Source organism: Henckelia pumila, chromosome 3, assembly GCF_033568475.1.
Source record: "Henckelia pumila isolate YLH828 chromosome 3, ASM3356847v2, whole genome shotgun sequence".
NCBI classification, from domain to species: Eukaryota; Viridiplantae; Streptophyta; class Magnoliopsida; order Lamiales; family Gesneriaceae; genus Henckelia; species Henckelia pumila.
This window is the reverse complement of record NC_133122.1, coordinates 179,360,473-179,378,858: the sequence shown is the minus strand read 5'-3', so window position 1 is coordinate 179,378,858 and position 18,386 is coordinate 179,360,473. Positions and strand designations below refer to the sequence as shown.

Genomic DNA, 18,386 nt, shown 5'->3' with positions numbered 1-18,386 from the left:
AAAATACTTAGCATGCATCTTTGAAAAGTAGCCGGGGCATTACATAAACCAAATGGCATTCTTTTAAAAGCAAAAGTTCCGAACGGACAAGTGAAAGTAGTTTTTTCTTGATCTTCTAATGATATTGGTATTTGATAATACCCCGAATACCCATCAAGAAAACAATAATAAGGATTACCTGCCACTTTCTCTAAAATTTGATCTAAAAATGATAACGGAAAGTGATCTTTTCTAGTTGCATCATTTAATTTTCTATAATCAATGCACATACGCCAACTAGATGGAATCCTAGCTTGTAATAATTCTCCCTTTTCATTTTTTATAACAGTGATGCCTGATTTTTTTGGTACTACTTGTGTTGGACTTACCCATTTACTATCCGAGATTGGATAAATAATTCCGGCATCTAATAGTTTTAAAACTTCATTTTTAACAACTTCTTTCATGTGTGGATTTAATCTTCTTTGTGGTTGTTGATATGTTTTAGCATTTTCTTCCAAGTGAATTCTATGTGTGCAGATTAAAGGATTTATACCTTTTATATCTTGCAAAGTCCATCCAATTGCATTTTTGTGTTTTTTAAGTAGTGTTATTACATCTTCTTCTTGTTTTGGTAAGAGGGTAGAAGATATTACAATAGGATATGTTTGATTTTCACCAAGAAAAGCATATTTTAGTTCTATTGGCAAGGGTTTTAATTCAAGTTTTGGATGATCATTTTCTTTTACTTCTTCAAGTTCATTAATTTCTTCAAATAACTTTGATTTAAAAACATTTTTTGAATCAAAACTTTCCACTAAACAAACTTCAGATTGTTGATTTAAGTTTTCTTGGTGTATATTTTCTTCCACAATTGTTTCTATTGCATTATCATCTTCATCTTCATTAATACTTGGTTGTTTACATAAATTGAACACATTAAGTTCTAAAGTCATATTTCCAAAAGACAATTTCATTATTCCATTTCGACAATTAATTAAAGCATTTGAAGTTGCTAGAAATGGACGTCCCAATATTACTGGAATTTCGTTATGTACTTCTATTGGTTGTGTATCCAAGACAATAAAATCCACAGGATATATGAATTTATCGACTTGAACTAACACATCTTCTACGATACCTCTAGGTATTTTGATTGACCTATCGGCTAGTAAAAGAGTGACAGATGTAGGTTTTAAATCTCCCAACTTAAGCTTTTCATAAACTGAATAAGGAATTAAATTCACACTTGCTCCCAAATCTAACAAAGCTTTTTTAATTTTATTTTTTCCAATAATACATGAAATTGTTGGACAACCGGGATCTTTATATTTCAAGGTAGAATTATTTTGAATAATAGAGCTTACTTGCTCCGTTAAGAATGCTTTCTTCTTTACATGCAATTGTCTTTTCACAGTACATAAATCTTTTAAAAACTTTGCATAAGAAGGCACTTGTTTAATAGCATCTAATAATGGAATATTTATTTTTACTTGTTTAAAAACTTCATAAATATCAGAATCATTTTTTTGTTTTTTATTATTTACTAATGCATGAGGAAAAGGAACATGTTTATTTATTTTATCATCAATTTTCTTATTTTTAGGACTCAAAGCATCATCTTTCTCAAAAGTATCAGGATTTGAATCCTTACTCTTTGAGTTTAATTGATCTTTGTTTTCATCACTATATGGATCATTAACTATTTTACCACTTCTAAGAGTAATAACAGATTTTACTTGATCAAATTTTTCTTGATTTTGATTTTTAGGATTAGGTTGTGGTTGAGATGGAAATTTTCCTTTTTCATGAATATTAAGTGCAGATGCAAATTTTGCAAGAGTTTCTTTCAAATCATTCATAGATTGAATGTTTTGAATATTGATAGACTCTTGCTTTTGAATGTATGCATGAATTTCATCTTCAAAATTTTTTCTTGGAGGTGGGATATAAGGAGCATAACCTTGATGATTTTGGTTATTTTGAAAAGGTTGTTGTGAAGGTTGTACATTATTATCGTTCCTCCAACTAAAATTGGGATGATTTCTCCAACCAGGATTGTATGTTTGTGAAAAAGGATCTAATGTTGGTTTTTTAAAATTGTTAACATAATTGGCTTGTTCATGGAGACATTCTTTAAATGAAGGCAAAGTAGGACAATTTTTTGTAAGATGATCATGTGTGTCACATATATGACAAACAATTTCTTGAACACTTTTTAATTGATCACTCTTTTTCATTTCTAATGAATCGATTTTTCTTGCTAAAGATGCAAGTTTAGCTTGAACATCTACATCATCTCTAAGATGATAAATACCACCTCCATTTGTTGAATTATTGGTTTTACTTGGTGGTTCAATTGAGCCTATATTATCCCAATTTTGAGCATTTTCTGCTAATGACTCCAAATATTCCATAGCTTCATTTGGGTTTTTATCTTCAAAAGTTCCATTACACATGAATTCTATCATTTGCCTATCTTTAGGTATTAAACCTTCATAAAAGTGAGAAACTATTCTCCATATTTCAAAACCATGATGTGGGCATGTATTAAGTAACTCTTTATATCTATCCCAACATTGATAAAATGTTTCCCCTTGTTTTTGAGAAAAAGTTGTAATTTGTCTTTTAAAAGAGTTTGTTCTATGGGAAGGAAAAAACTTTTTTAGAAATTGTTGTTGCATTTCTTCCCATGATCTTATTGAACTTGATCTCAAATTTTGCAACCATGTTTTAGCTTTATCTTTTAAGGAAAAAGGGAAAAGCTTTAATCGAACAGTATCCATGCTACAATTTTGATCATTATAAGTGTTGCAAACCTCCTCAAATTCTCTTAAATGCAAATATGGATTTTCAGAATCTAAGCCATGAAAATTTGGTAAAAGTTGAATGACTTGTGGCTTAAAATTGAAATTAGATGCATCAGGAGGAAAAACTAAACAAGATGGTGTACTAGTTCTTATTGGATTCATATGGTGCCTAAGTGTTCTTGGTTGTTCATGTTCTTGATGATGATGATTATTATTATTATCATCTTGATTATTAGAATTATCGTCCATGTTTAAAATATTTTCAGTTACTCGAACAAGTCTACCACTTTGTTTACGACTCCAAACAATCATACAATAAAAAACAACATACTATTTACATAATAACAAAATTAAACTTAATTTATACCTCCCCGGCAACGGCGCCAAAAACTTGCTACAACTTAAATTGTAATTCACCCAAGTGTAGGTTGTCTGCAAGTAATATACTCGTGAGTACGAGATCGATCCACGGAGAGGATGTTGTAAGTTTAATTTTAGCAATAATATATTATAGATGAAAATATTATTATAAAACTTCAAATACACAAATTATAAAATTGTCAAGGTTTCAAAGGTTCATTGTTGGTTTATTTAAGATTGCTTAATAAAAATAAATAAAAGAAACTAAAATAAAAATAAACATAAAAGAACAATGAAATATTTAAACAAGTATATCATATAATATAGTTCCCACTATATTAATATCAACCGATATTTAATACATGGTACCCATAATATATATAAATGCATAAATATAAATTGACATAAAAGTAAATGTTAGATCAAATCACAATATTTTATTTAGAACATCCGGCAGAGCCACGCTATCGTCTAAATAAAATATATGACTTTATGTTAGATGCGATAAAGTAAATGTTAGTTGCGGAAAAGTAAAAGTTAGATGCGAGAAAGTAAATGTTAGTTGCGGAAAAGTAAATGTTAGTTGCGATAAAGTAAAATTTAGATGCGAGAAAGTAAATGTTAGTTCAAATCACAATATATTATTTAGAACAACCGACAGTGTCGCGCTATCGTCTAAATAATATATATGACTTTATTATAAATAGATACATATATTTATAGTATATAATTATTGTAGTATTTATTGTATCATATTTGACAACAAATCAAGGTAACCACATTCAAGGTACCAAGCATTTGATGTAAATAGATAACAACAAATCATCCAAAATTATACCTACAAATAAAGATCAATTAGTAAAAATAAAAATAGAAAAGAAAAGAATATACAAAATATAGACAATCTTACTTGACCAACAATGAAACCTTTTCACCTTGACATAAAAAGATTTAGCTTTCCATGAACATGAAACTCAAGAATAAAGATAAAAGAAATTTCATACTTGAACTTGAGAAACTTGCACACTCAAACTTTTATTCTCACACACACAATATTTATTTTACAAATGAAGAATTCTCTACACTCTTACACCCTACAAAGCTTATACAACACATCTATTTATAGGCCAAATGAGAGCAAGAGTCCAAGGCTCATTAAATGTGAAATAGTAAAGTTGGTGGGTGCTTGTCTCCTTGAATGTCAATACCATGACCCAACTTTAATTGGCATGTTTGATGCCTTAGACCACCGATTCAGCCTTTCTTTTCAACATAGAACACGTAGGATATTTTGTGTAGATATGTTTGGACAACTCATTCACCCCTTTTGGATAACATATGAAATACTTATGATATTTTTACTCCAAGCTGGTCATAGTAAAAGTAAATCTATCTCCATTTTGATGTTTGATTATTTTGATCATCTTAATGAAGTTTTTGGAATTTCTTGTCTTCTACAAAGTTGAAGATGCCTCTTTTGTGATTCTACAGGTTTTGAGATTACTCCATTATGACCTCTGTAGCTTGAGTAATTTTATTTTTACCAAACCTGCGTAAACCGTAAAATACAACATTTTAGTAAAACATTTAAATATAAACACATAACACTAAAATAATACAACTTCATAATTTTAATTAAACTTAAATTTTAAAACACACTTTTTAACATATAAATAATTACAAATTTTAAGTTTCATCACTGCTGTGCGAAATTTTTAAAAAAAGGAATTTTCGAAATATTAAATTTTTGAATTTTTGGACTTTATTTGACGGGCTTTCAAATACATATAAAAGAGGGTTTTAAGACCGCATCGAGGGAGGTTCCAACACGCAGAGAACACAGACAAGAGGCGAGAGTCGGCTACGGGCGTGTAGATTGAAGATGCTCCATCAGAGTTTTTCTTCTTTTCTTCTTTTATTTCTTAATTTTTGTTTAACTATTATTTTCAATTATTGAGTAGTTTATTTTCAACCAAGACGGCGTGATTTGGCCGAACAAATTCATGTAAAAAACTTGGATGTTTGTTTGGGATTTTTCAGAGTTGATTTTATTTTATTGATTGTCAGATTTATATTTGTCTTGTGAATAGTCTGATCAACTGTTTGCTTGCATGTTAATCGATTCCAAGTCGACAGAGGAGGTATTGATTTCGATCACTCTGATAATTAACACATGGTAAAACCGACTAGAAATAGAATTCGGTTTCAGTGTGCGGTTTGGGTGTAAACTGAATTTTCATAAATATTTAATGCATTCAAATTTGATTAGAATTACGAAAGATTAGTTCATCAATATTTGAATAGGTTTGATTGTTCTAGAAATAGTCCTTTGAACAAATTAGGAGGATTCCCGTAAATTAAGATTAAATCTGAATCCTGAATCAACTACATGTTACATGATTTGTTTGGTACCTTCGTGTGTCTTGGTTGTCTTTGTTTGAATTATTTTTATCTTTAGTTATTTTTTTTCTTATTTTTTAAGCAGTTTTTATTTTATATTCTTATTTTATTTAATTCAAAATCATTTATATTATTTTGTCTAGATTAAGTAAAATAATTAATTTTTGATAATTGACTGCAGTCCCTGTGGGATCGATACTTGGACTCTCAGTCCACTTTACTATTACTTGACCTGGTGCACTTGCCAGTAGATTTTTATCAAACCAATTTAGCCGGTCAAGTTTTTGGCGCTGTTGCCGGGGACTGTTTAGTTAATATTAGGATATATTATTTGCTTGAGACTAGACATTTTTTCCCCTTCTATCTTTTCATTCTTTTCGTTTTTTTTTTAAATTTTGATTTTTTCTTTTTCTTGTGAGGTACTTGAAGATGGATTATCGACAGGTGTTCACAAGATTTGGCCAACAATACTCAGAGCCATTCTATGCTGTTTGGGGGAGATTCAATGAATTGGCGAATAATTTTCGATGTCATCAGTTTTCGAGCTACACCCTAACTCAGATTTTTTATGGTGGTTTAGATGAGATAACAAGACGTTGGGTAGATGATGGAGCTTTTGCAACTGACAGTCACTTGTTCAACAGAGATGAAAATAGTGCGATGCACTTGTTAAATGATATGGCAGATTTCGACTACCATTGGCATTGTGATCCTTCACTGCAGGGTTGGAGTCATCAATATCCTCCAGATATCAACTCTAAAAATTTTGCTAATCAACCACCTGAGCATCAAGAAGAGTATATAGGGCATTCTGAGGACCACGTGGCTCATTTGGAGAAAATTGTGCGACAACAGACAAAGATAAATCAGTTCTTCAGAAGCCGCATCAAACCTTTGAGTATTTTGGATGAACAGATTGCGCTTCTTAGAAAACCTATTTCTGAAATCTGCCAAGAGAATGAAGTAATTGAGCCAGATCAAGAAGAACTATCAATTGAGGAATCATCTTGTGATTATGAGCCAACAGTGAAATTGGAGGAGGAAGACACATACAAGACTACAGATTTTACCTCGTCAATGGTCGTTCCATGTACACCGTTAGAAGATTATTTCTTGCCATTGATGCCACCTCCAACATATTCCATTCTCTATGAGCTTTAGCCTAGATTCGAAGTCTCCTTCCAAAAGAAAAAAAATAATGCTGAGTATTGTTGGACCGACAAGCTTAAACTGCATATACCACGTCATGCTTGAGGGCGTAGGAAATCAAGACTCATACGTAGAGTTGTATGATTCCTACTATAGGCGGCAGCCACTCTTTGATGTTTGCTACTGCATAATCGGGCATTAGACTATAAATTTAGCGCTGACTGGGAGGCAACCCAGTATTCTTACCTTGTTTTTTAGTTTATTTTTGTTTAGTTTTGCTTTTATTTTTTATTTTATTTTGCTTCTTTTCCATTCTAGTTTGCCGTGCCTGCCGATATACCCAGTTTGTTGCTACCGTCCCAGCGGATACTGTCAAGAAGAATGAGAATGAATCGAAAACCAGGGGAGTGTTGTTTTTTTTTTTTATTTTGTTTTTGTTCGTCTTGCATATGTGTGTTTGTTCATGCATCTTGTTTGTGTTTCTAGAGCATTAAGGGCAATGCTTTGGATAAGTATGTGGGGTGTTGTTTAATTTTATTTTGTTTCGTTCATCATTGTGTTTTGCATTCATATGGTCTAGTTTATGGCATATAGTTCGTAATCATCCATATCATTGTGTTGTTGTTTGTCTTGTGTGAATAAGTAGAATGATGATTGTTGGCCTATGATGATAGAGTTATTAAAATTATTTTTGGAAAATGTTGCTTTTGATTGAACATGAGAAACTGTTGGTTGAATCGTGAATCATCTTAAGCACGCATGTTAGACTAGTGTATTGTAGCGATGTAATTGATGAAGTTCGTTTTTGCTTGACCATTGCACGACGATAGATGTTTGTTGATCATTATAGTGACTTTGGATTCCCGATGATTTTTAGACATTGCATGTATGATCTTGGGCGTACCGATAAAATTTTTGAAAAACTTTTGTTGAAAATTAAGTTAACTCCTTCCGGGTTACGAGTAGAGATTGAAATCCTAATCTCTTGTTCTTGACTAAGTATGCGGATTCCATGGGGTTAATAATTTTGAAATTTTAAAATAACAATTCCATCCGGACTTGGAAATTGATTGAAATTCTATTCAATTTTCCATAGCTAAGTTTGCGGGTTAAATGGGATTGATGCTCCATCCGGGCTATAGACGAGGGGATTGAAATCCGAATCCTATCTTAGTTATAGCTAAGTTTGCGGGTAATTATTGGGGCTTAATAAAATACCGGGTGCAAAATCCGGAGGTACGTAATTAATCTCAAGAAAGCGCATGTTTTTTTTTTGGGATTGTTGGGATGACGGAGTGCTGGATTGTGATACTTACACTAATTTTTCATAGGTCGCTAAGCATTCTTAGGACATATTCTTTTGAAGTTGCATGAAACTGGAATAACATGGCACACACACACGTTTACATTAAACTGACGGTGTATTGTGAACAATCAAAAGTTTGTGGTTTTTAGTTGTTGAAGTTGAAACTTATTGGAGGCTATGTTGTTCATGATTCATTCTTACTTATGTCGTTGTTTGCATATTATTTTTGCATGACTTGCTCGAGGGCGAACAAGGTTTAAGTATGGAGGTGTTGATGAATGCATTTTGTATTCATTATTTCGTGATAGGTTTATGTCTATTTTGTGTGCATTCATATTGTTTTTATGTGTTTTTATGTGTTTTAATGCATGCTTGTGTATTTCACTCTCCGGGTTAATTTTGTAGGAAAATATATTTTTGAAGAATGAATTACGGAGCATCCTTGGTCAAAAATTCAAATTTAATTTTAGAAAACCCAAAATCAGATCTCCACTGTTCAAAATAAAGTTAAAGATGTTTTGAAGCTGCTGTTAAAATTTCAGGTCGATCCGACGGCTAGAACCCTAGATATGATTTTTTGAAGAAAACTCCCGCTGGGAAGAAAAATCAGGCGCCTAGGCGCCGAGTCTGTGCAAAAATAAAATCTGGGCAGAAAGGGACGCGCTCGAGCGCGCCCTAGGATGAGAATTTCAGCGCCTAGGAGCTAATTTCGGTGCCTAGGCACTGCTGTGCGAAATTTTTTAAAAAAGGAATTTTCGAAATATTAAATTTTTGAATTTTTGGACTTTATTTGACGGGCTTTCAAATACATATAAAAGAGGGTTTTAAGACCGCATATAGGGAGGTTCCAACACGCAGAGAACACAGACAAGAGGCAATAGGCGGCTACGGGCGTGTAGATTGAAGACGCTCCATCAGAGTTTTTCTTCTTTTCTTCTTTTCTTTCTTAATTTTTGTTTGACTATTGTTTTCAATTATTGAGTAGTTTATTTTCAACCAAGACGGCGTGATTGGGCCGAACAAATTCATGTAGAAAACTTGGATGTTTATTTTGGATTTTTCAGAGTTGATTTTATTTTATTGATTGTCAGATTTATATTTGTCTTGTGAATAGTCTGATCAACTGTTTGCTTGCATGTTAATCGATTCCAAGTCGACAGAGGAGGTATTGATTTTGATCACTCTGATAATTAACACATGGTAAAACCGACTAGAAATAAAATTCGATTTCAGTGTGCCGTTTGGGTGTAAACTGAATTTTTATAAATATTTAATGCATTCAAATTTGATTAGAATTACGAAAGATTAGTTCATCAATATTTGAATAGGCTTGATTGTTCTAAAAATAGTCCTCTGAACAAATTAGGAGGATTCCCGTAAATTAAGATTAAATCTGAATCCTGAATCAACTACATGTTACATGATTTGTTTGGTACATACGTGTGTCTTGGTTGTCTTTGTTTTAATTATTTTTATCTTTAGTTATTTTTATTCTTATTTTTTAAGCAGTTTTTATTTTATATTCTTATTTTATTTAATTCAAAATCATTTCTATTATTTTGTCTAGATTAAGTAAAATAATTAATTCTTGAGAATTGACTGCAGTCTTTGTGGGATCGATACTTGGACTCTCAGTCCACTTTACTATTACTTAACCTGGTGCGCTTGCCAGTAGATTTTTATCAAACCGATTTAGTCGATCAACTATCAGATCCTTCACAGTTTTCTTGAAGGGATTCCCACGCATCTTTAGCAATAGTGCAGTCAGCTATGAGTCCAAACATTCTCATATCCATAGATGAAAAAATTGCATTGAGTGCTTTAGCATTGTGACTCGAACTAAGTGTTTTCTCAGTGGTCCAAGTTGCTTCTGGCTTGATAATATATTCTTCTTCTGGATCTAACATCTTTGGAGAAGTCCTGTAGTAACCCGCATTTCTAATTAGTGATTAAATGAGTAATTAATCACGTGTTCATGTTTAGATTAAGAAAAACATGATTAAGTAAGTTCTTGTTGGGATAACGGACTTCAGAAATGGATTCAGGACACTCGGAAATAGCCGGGAAGGTCCTAAGGGTTCGGATGGTTCGGAAGCTCCGAACCAAGTCAGGAGGCTCCGAACGGGTTCGGAGGACCCGAACTCAGGATCGGAGGCTCCGAAGTGGATCGAAAGCTCCGTCGGTAAGATCGGATGTTCCGATCAGGACCAGGGCACACATCATCGCTTACATCAGCAAGGTGACGTCATGGCTGACGTAATATTGGGCGATCGGATGCTCCGAAGGAGGGATCGGAGGTTCCGATCGTGTTCAGACAATCCGAACCAGGTTCGGAGGCTCCGAACATTGCCTATAAATAGAGGGTCCGAGAATTCATTTTCTCGCACCAATTTCCTCTCCTCTCTCTCAATTCCTAAGCCTTCTAACTCAGATCTAGGGAGATCTAGGCGTCCTACGGGGAATCCGGAAGTGGCTTAGTGATCTAGACGTCTTCGCAGAGCTACGGCCTAGTTTTGAGGCTATCATCAGCAAAGGACTAACGACGGACGCAGGTATAGCTTTGGCATCCTAAAAATATTTAGGAGTATGCAATAGCTTAGTTAAGGCTTTTAGAGCTTTATTGTTGATGCATGGATATTTGCATTGTAGTAGCAGTAGACTGGACTAGTAGGCTTGGAGTCAAGGTCAGTGGAGCTAGGTTTGATTAGCAGTGTTAGAGGTACGTAAGTACTGACCGAGATAGCCGGCATGATATATTTGCTTATATGTTGCATGAGTATGTGCTATATGTTTTATCATGTTTTAGCATGTTTTACCGTCTTAGCACATACATGATTTTACGTGTGACTGCATCCGAAGAGATGTGAGTCATTGACAGTCTCCATAGGGAACAATGATCTCATTTTGGACTCGAGTCAGGTATGACAGTTTCCATATGAGGCTTGTATCCTGTTTTGGATTCGGGTCAGGATGGGGTTGACTCAGCCCTGATATGGAGTATACGAGTACCCCGCGGAGTAGCTCTCTAGCCGGTACTGTATATTCTCGACGTCATGAGCAAGTGTTTCCACTTGAGTTTTAAATCATTTGTGTGCGCATATTTGTATTTATATCATTGCTTCGTATTGAGCGTTCTAGCTCACGCCCCTGTGTTTGGGTATTGTGTACCTTGTGGCGGGTCAGGTTTGAGACTGGACGGTCCAGGCGGCTCTCAGCAGGATTGAGCTTTGGGGAGTGCGAGGTTGTAGAGGGTAGGGATTTATTTACCCTGAACCTTCGATTTGGTTGTATAACAGTACTTATACACTTGTGATAGCGTCGGTTGTATTCTGCCGATTGGATTTGTTGTATTTTAATTATCCACTCTTTACGCTTTAAGCTTTTATTGCGTGCGCTTTTACTATAACTCTGATTAGGTAGTGAATCCGGGTTGGATCACTACATTTTTGGTATCAGAGCAACGCATTGCACTGAAAATATCGTAAAGCGGATTAAGTAATTATCTGTTCTTATGTAACAGATGGCAGATTACGACGAGAGTCACGGTAGCGTAGATGGCGGTCGTTGGGGCGATCCGGACGATCGTAGACGTCGGGGACAGCCCGAGGAGCGCAGGCGAGTGAGCATGCGTAGATTCAAGGAAGTTAGCCCGAAGCCTTTGACGGGTGGTGAGACAGCTGAAGAGGCGGAGGATTGGATGGAGAGGATGGAGCAGTGCTTTCAGGAGTTCCGTTGCACGGCTGAGGATAGGATGGAGATTCTTGCCTTTATGCTTGAGGGCAGGGCGAGGAAGTGGTGGAGATCTACTTCCGCACCGTTCATAGCAGCTAGAGGTGCAGCTACTTGGGTTGAGTTCCGTACTGCTTATCAGAGATTTTATTTTTCTCTAGCTCTTCGTCAGGCAAAAGCCAGTGAATTGTTGAGTTTGCGACAGGGGACGATGATGATCGAGGAGTACCAGCAGAAGTTCTTTGATCTGCTACCCTTTTGTCCTCATATTGCTGATAGTTCTATGGCGAAGTTTGATCATTTCCTTCAGGGTCTGAACCCTGACATTCATCGTATGGTTGCTGTGGCCGGCGATGGGACTTACAAGGATTTGGTGGACCATTGTCGCCAGGCCGAGGACAGTATTCGGAGGAACAGGGGACTTTACTCTTCTTCTTCCAGGCCAGCGAGCTCTAGTCCTTTGGGTTTGAGAGGACAGTCCTTCAAGAAGCCAGGAGGTACTTCTTCTTCTTTCTCTGGATCTGGTGGAGTGCATCGTTTTGGTGGACAGAGACCGAACCGGTGTACTCAGTGCCGACGCAGACATCCGCCAGGGCAGTGTGGTCGATCGACCACTGCATGTTTCCAGTGTGGCCAGGAGGGTCACATGAAGAGAGATTGTCCTATGCTGATTAGGGCAGTGAGTGGTTCCGAAGGTTCTCAGGCATCTGTTCAGCCACCTCAGTACCAGCAGCCAACTTTCCAGTAGCAGTATTCACAGCAGCGCCAGCATCCGCAGCAGTCTCAGAGACAGCCTACTCAGACTCCTTCTCGGGGTCATTCTTCTTTGAGGCCACGTACCCAGGGTTAGGTCTTTGCGCTTAACCAGGAGCAGGCAGAGGCTGACAGCGATCGGATGATTGCAGGTATCTGTAGTTTATGTGGTTTTCCTGCATATGTTTTAATTGATACCAGTGCATCGCATTCTTTTGTCTCAGCACGTTTTGCTAAAAAGTATAGATTGCCATTTATTCCTTTAGACGTGTTGCTAGTGGTTTCTACTCCTATGGGGAGCGAGGTTTTAGCCAAGCGTCTAGTTGTGGGTTGTGTTTTGGATTTCGAGGGACATCAGCTTAGTGCTAACCTGATGATTCTAGCAATGGAGGATTTTGATTGCATCATTGGGATAGATCTATTGACTACCTATCGAGCGATAGTGGATTGCTATCAGAGGTTCGTCCAATGTACGGGATAGTTCTCTCCGTACAAATAGTGACGCCAGCGATAGTGGATTGCTATCAGAGATTCTAGTCTTCACATGATTTAGATCTTGCAGCCATTGTCTTTGCTCTTAAGATATGACGTCACTATTTGTACGGAGAACGATTCGAGATCTTCACCGATCATAAGAGTTTGAAATATCTGTTCACTCAGGCTGAGTTGAACATGCGGCAGCATCGTTGGATGGATCTTTTGAAGGATTACGATTGTGAGATCAAGTACCATCCAGGTTCTTCAAATCCCATTGCTGATGTGCTTAGTCGCAAGGTTTATGTGAGTTCCCTTCGTACCAGTTCGGTTTCGAAGGCAGTGGAGGAGTGTTGTTCTTTGGGATTTACGTTCCGTCATAAGAAAGAACAACAAGAGATTTGTGTCTCTTCTGTGCTTGCAGAGCCAGCGCTATACAGACGAATCCGAAAAGCTCAGAATTATGATCTGAAGACTCAGAAGTTGGCCCGGCTGGCTGAGGGTGATAACACTTCTGGTTTTCATCTGCAAGAAGACGGTCTGTTGTGTCTTTCTGGTCGAGTTGTGGTACCCGAAGATTCTACTTTGAGGGATGAGATCTTATCGCAAGCTCACCGCAGTCGATTATCTGTACATCCAGGCAGCATGAAGATGTATAAGGATCTTCGCACTCGATTTTGGTGGAAAGGGATGAAGCTCAGCGTTTATCAGTTTGTATCCTGATGCCTTGTGTGTCAACAAGTCAAGGCAGAGTTTAGACGATCCGGAGGGTTACTTCACAGCCTAGAAATTCCTGAATGGAAGTGGGAGCATGTGACGATGGACTTTGTCACCCACTTGCCTATGTCTTCCAGAAATTGTGATGCTATTTGGGTTGTCATGGATCGGTTATCGAAGTCAGCGCATTTTCTTCCCTATAACCGCGATTACACCTTTGATAGGATGGCGCAATTGTATGTGCGAGAGATTGTTTGATTGCATGGGATTCCGTTGAGCATTGTCAGCGATAGAGATCCGAGATTCACCTCGAGATTTCGGGGTAGTTTCCAGCGAGCCCTTGGTACTACTTTGAGCTTGAGTACGGCTTATCATCCAGAGACGGACGGACAGTCGGAGCGTACTATTCGCACTCTAGAGGATATGCTTCGCGCGACGGTGATGGATTTTGGTCCAGTGTGGCATGACCATTTACCCTTGGTGGAGTTCGCCTACAACAATAGTTTCCATCGCAGCATTGGCATGGCACCATTTGAGGCTCTTTATGGACGTCATTGTCGTACACATTTGTTTTGGGACGAGGTTGGCGAGCGTCAGGTTGAGGGTCCACAGATGATTCAACAGATGATTGATGCAGTAGAGTTGATCCGACGTAGGGTTAAGGCAGCCCAGGATCGACAGGCTAGCTATGCGAACACTCACCGCAGGCCACTTCATTTTGAGGTAGGAGAGTATGTTTTCTTGTGTGTGTCACCTTTCCGGAAGGTGATGAGGTTTGGTCGCAAGGATAAACTGACACCTAGATTTATTGGTCCTTTCGAGATTCTCGAGAAGGTTGGGGATGTTGCTTATCGTCTGGCCTTGCCACCCGATCTTTCGGAGATCCACGATGTGTTCCACGTGTCCTTGTTGAGGCAGTATGTGGCAGACGAGTCGCATATTTTGCATCCGACCGAGGTAAAGGTAGATCGAGATCTATCATATGTGGAGAAACCCCTACGGATTCTTGACAGGAAGGACAAGGTACTTCGTAACAAGCGCATAACATTGGTTATGGTACAGTGGCAACGCAGAGGGACAGAGGAAGCTACTTGGGAGTTGGAGAGTCGGATGTTAGCCGAGCACCCCGAGTTATTTTGAGATTTTGTACTTCTTTGTATCAAGTTATACTTGTTCAGTTGTAATAAAGAACATTTGGTTGGCTGTTTATCTTTTCCTCTAAGACTTAAATTTCGAGGACGAAATTTCTTAAGTGGGGGAGAATGTAGTAACCCGCATTTCTAATTAGTGATTAAATGAGTAATTAATCACGTGTTCATGTTTAGATTAAGAAAAACATGATTAAGTAAGTTCCTGTTGGGATAACGGACTTCAGAAATGGATTCAGGACACTCGGAAATAGTCGGGAAGGTCCCAAGGGTTCGGATGGTTCGAAAGCTCCGAACCAAGTCAGGAGGCTCCGAACGGGTTCGGAGAACCCGAACTCAGGATCGGAGGCTCCGAAGTGGATCGGAAGCTCCGTCGGTAAGATCGGACGTTCTGATCGGGACCAGGGCACATGTCATCGCTTACATCAGCAAGGTGATGTCATGGCTGACGTAATATTGGACGATCGGATGCTCCGAAGGAGGGATCGGAGGTTCCGATTGTGTTCGAACAATCCGAACCAGGTTCGGAGGCTCCGAACGTTGCCTATAAATAGAGGGTCCGAGAATTCATTTTCTCGCACCGATTTCCTCTCATCTCTCTCAATTCCTAAGCCTTCTAACTCAGATCTAGGGAGATCTAGGCGTCCTACGGGGAATCCGAAAGTGGCTTAGTGATCTAGACGTCGTCGCGGAGCTACGGCCTAGTTTTGAGGCTATCGTCAGCAAAGGACTAACGACGGACGCAGGTATAGCTTTGGCATCTTAAAAATATTTAGAAGTATACAATAGCTTAGTTAAGGCTTTTAGAGCTTTATTGTTGATGCATGGATATTTGCATTGTAGTAGCAGTAGACTGGACTAGTAGGCCTGGAGTCTAGGTCAGTGGAGCTAGGTTTGATCAGCAGTGTTAGAGGTACGTAAGTACTGACCGAGATAACCGGCATGATATATTTGCTTTTATGTTGCATGAGTATGTGCTATATATTTTATCATGTTTTAGCATGTTTTACCGTCTTAGCACATACATGATTTTACGTGTGACTGCATCCGGAGAGATGTGAGTCATTGACAGTCTCCATAGGGAACAATGATCTCATTTTGGACTCGAGTCAGGTATGACAGTTTCCATATAAGGCTTGTATCCTGTTTTGGATTCGGGTCAGGATGGGGTTGGCTCAGCCCTGATATGGAGTATACGAGTACCCCGCGCAGTAGCTCTCTAGCCGGTACTGTATATTCTCGGCGTCATGAGCAAGTGTTTCCACTTGAGTTTTAAATCATTTGTGTGCACATATTTATATTTATATCATTGCTTCGTATTGAGCGTTCTAGCTCACGCCCCTGTGTTTGGGTATTGTGTACCTTATGGCGGGGCAGGTTTGAGGCTGGACGATCCAGGCGGCTCTCAGTAGGATTGAGCTTTGGGGAGTGCGAGGTTGTAGAGGGTAGGGATTTATTTACCCTGAACCTTCGATTTGGTTGTATAACAGTACTTATACACTTGTGATAGCGTCGGTTGTATTCTGCCGATTGGATTTGTTGTATTTTAATTATCCGCTCTTTACGCTTTAAGCTTTTATTGCGTGCGCTTTTATTATAACTCTGATTAGGTAGTGGATCCAAGTTGGGTCACTACAAGTCCAACGAGGCAGAATGCTTTGCCAAGCACGGACATCCATCGTTTTGATGGTATATCGCATCATAGTCTTCCATAGTGCGTAATTCATGCCATTAAGAACCGTATGTTTCAAAAACGAGTTCGCAACAGACGATGAGTCCATCTTATTCCCTGTAATAAAATAAACAAACCAAGATCAGTTCTTAGTATATCAAGAAGATGGCTCTGATGCCACTTATAAGAGAATGGGGGTTGCATATAAACAGTTTGAGGTGTTTTCACAAGGTGTTGACAATACCTGAGTAATTTGCAGCGGAATATAATTTAAACGTGAATAAAATAAACAAGCAACCAAATAAATAGACTCAAATGATTTTAAGCAAGAGTATAAAATACTCTTGCAGCGCCTCAGGGCAAAACTTCACTAGAAAATAAATCAAAGAGTTTTACAAACCCTAAAACTAGTGATTATTGTAAAAAATCAATTTTTTCCAACATATGAGAAAATAAACGAATAAAAGTTTCTTCTAAAAATTCTATGAAAGATAGAATAGTAAAACGAGATAAGAAGAAAAATCTTGAAGCCAAAAATACGTGAGCATGACACTTCTTGATCAATGATCTTTGAGTGTTCTTCAATGCTTCAAGTAGTCACGACCGATACAAGCTTTAAAAGATCTTCAGTTCTTTCTCAACGTACGTATTATGAAGCTAGTAGAAAATCTCACGGTCTCTCTCTCTTTCTCTGTGTACGTCCATCTTCAATATATAGGATAGAATCCTTCTTCAACATATTTCCTTGTAGGCGTAGGATTCTTGTGATTTGATCATATCAAATCTACACAATTAAAGCAAGATATATATTAGATATGATATGATAAATATTATAATAAGCTTATCAATATCTCAAACCAACTTATTCAAGGAATAAATAACTTGTTACTTCATGTCCAAGAAAGGCAAAAGATATTAAATAAAATATTTTCAAAATTTGAGAAATTTAAGGAATAAAATATTCCTTTCAACACTGACTTAATATTCTCCGCCAGATGCTCATTAGTATTCGGACTAAAAGATAGGGACGATTTTTCAAAATTAATAACCTGCCCCGAGGCCTTCTCATAAAGCAGTAGACAGTTGCGCACAACCAAACAGTCCTCCATCGTAGCTCTGAAGAACAACAGACTGTCATCTGCAAAGAAAAGATTAGTAAAAAATGGACATGAGGAAGCAAGGCGAACACCTGTGATCAGCGGCGACTCTCAAGTGCAAGAAGAGCCGCTGATAAGCCGTGGGCACATAATACAAATAAGTACGGAGAAAGAGGGTCTCCCTGTCTGAGCCCTCGAATCGGAACAACATTTCCTACTCGATCACCATTCAGAGAAAATGAATATTTAACTGTTCGAACACAACACATAATTTTCTCCACCCAAACCCGAGAGAAGCCCAGCCGGAGCATAATTCCTTCAAGAAAAGATCACTCAACTCTGTCATAAGCTTTACTCATATCAAGCTTTAAAGCAGCATAGCTCTTTTGTCCCTGTTTTCTGCTCCTTATCCAGTGCAGTGTTTCGAAACTCAAGATAACATTATCAGAGATTAGTCTGCCTGAAATAAAAGCACTCTGGAATTCATTCACCGTATTTTTGAGAATGGGTCTCAACATGTTAATCAAAGCACGAGCAACAATTTTATAACAAACATTGCACAAACTGATAGGCCGATAATCCTTCATAGTCATTGGATTTGGTAACTTGGGTATCAAAGTGACAGTTGTGGCAGGGCCCTGATAATTGTATTGTTGTTATGTAATAATTGATGTTTTTATTGTTGTAAGTGCAAGTCTAAATCCCGTCCTATCCGTCTAAATATTCTCCATTACTTTTTTCTCAAAGTCTTGGAATAAAAACCATGCCAACTAGATGATACGAATGATTCTC

General features: G+C 37.5%; 1 non-coding gene across 1 annotated transcript; it reads left to right on the top strand.

Moving 5' to 3' along the window:
- Positions 1-2,508: 2,508 nt before the first annotated feature.
- LOC140894077 (small nucleolar RNA R71) lies at positions 2,509-2,619 on the top strand. Its single transcript, XR_012153630.1, has one exon. It is a non-coding gene; the product is annotated as a small nucleolar RNA R71 (small nucleolar RNA).
- Positions 2,620-18,386: the final 15,767 nt, after the last annotated feature.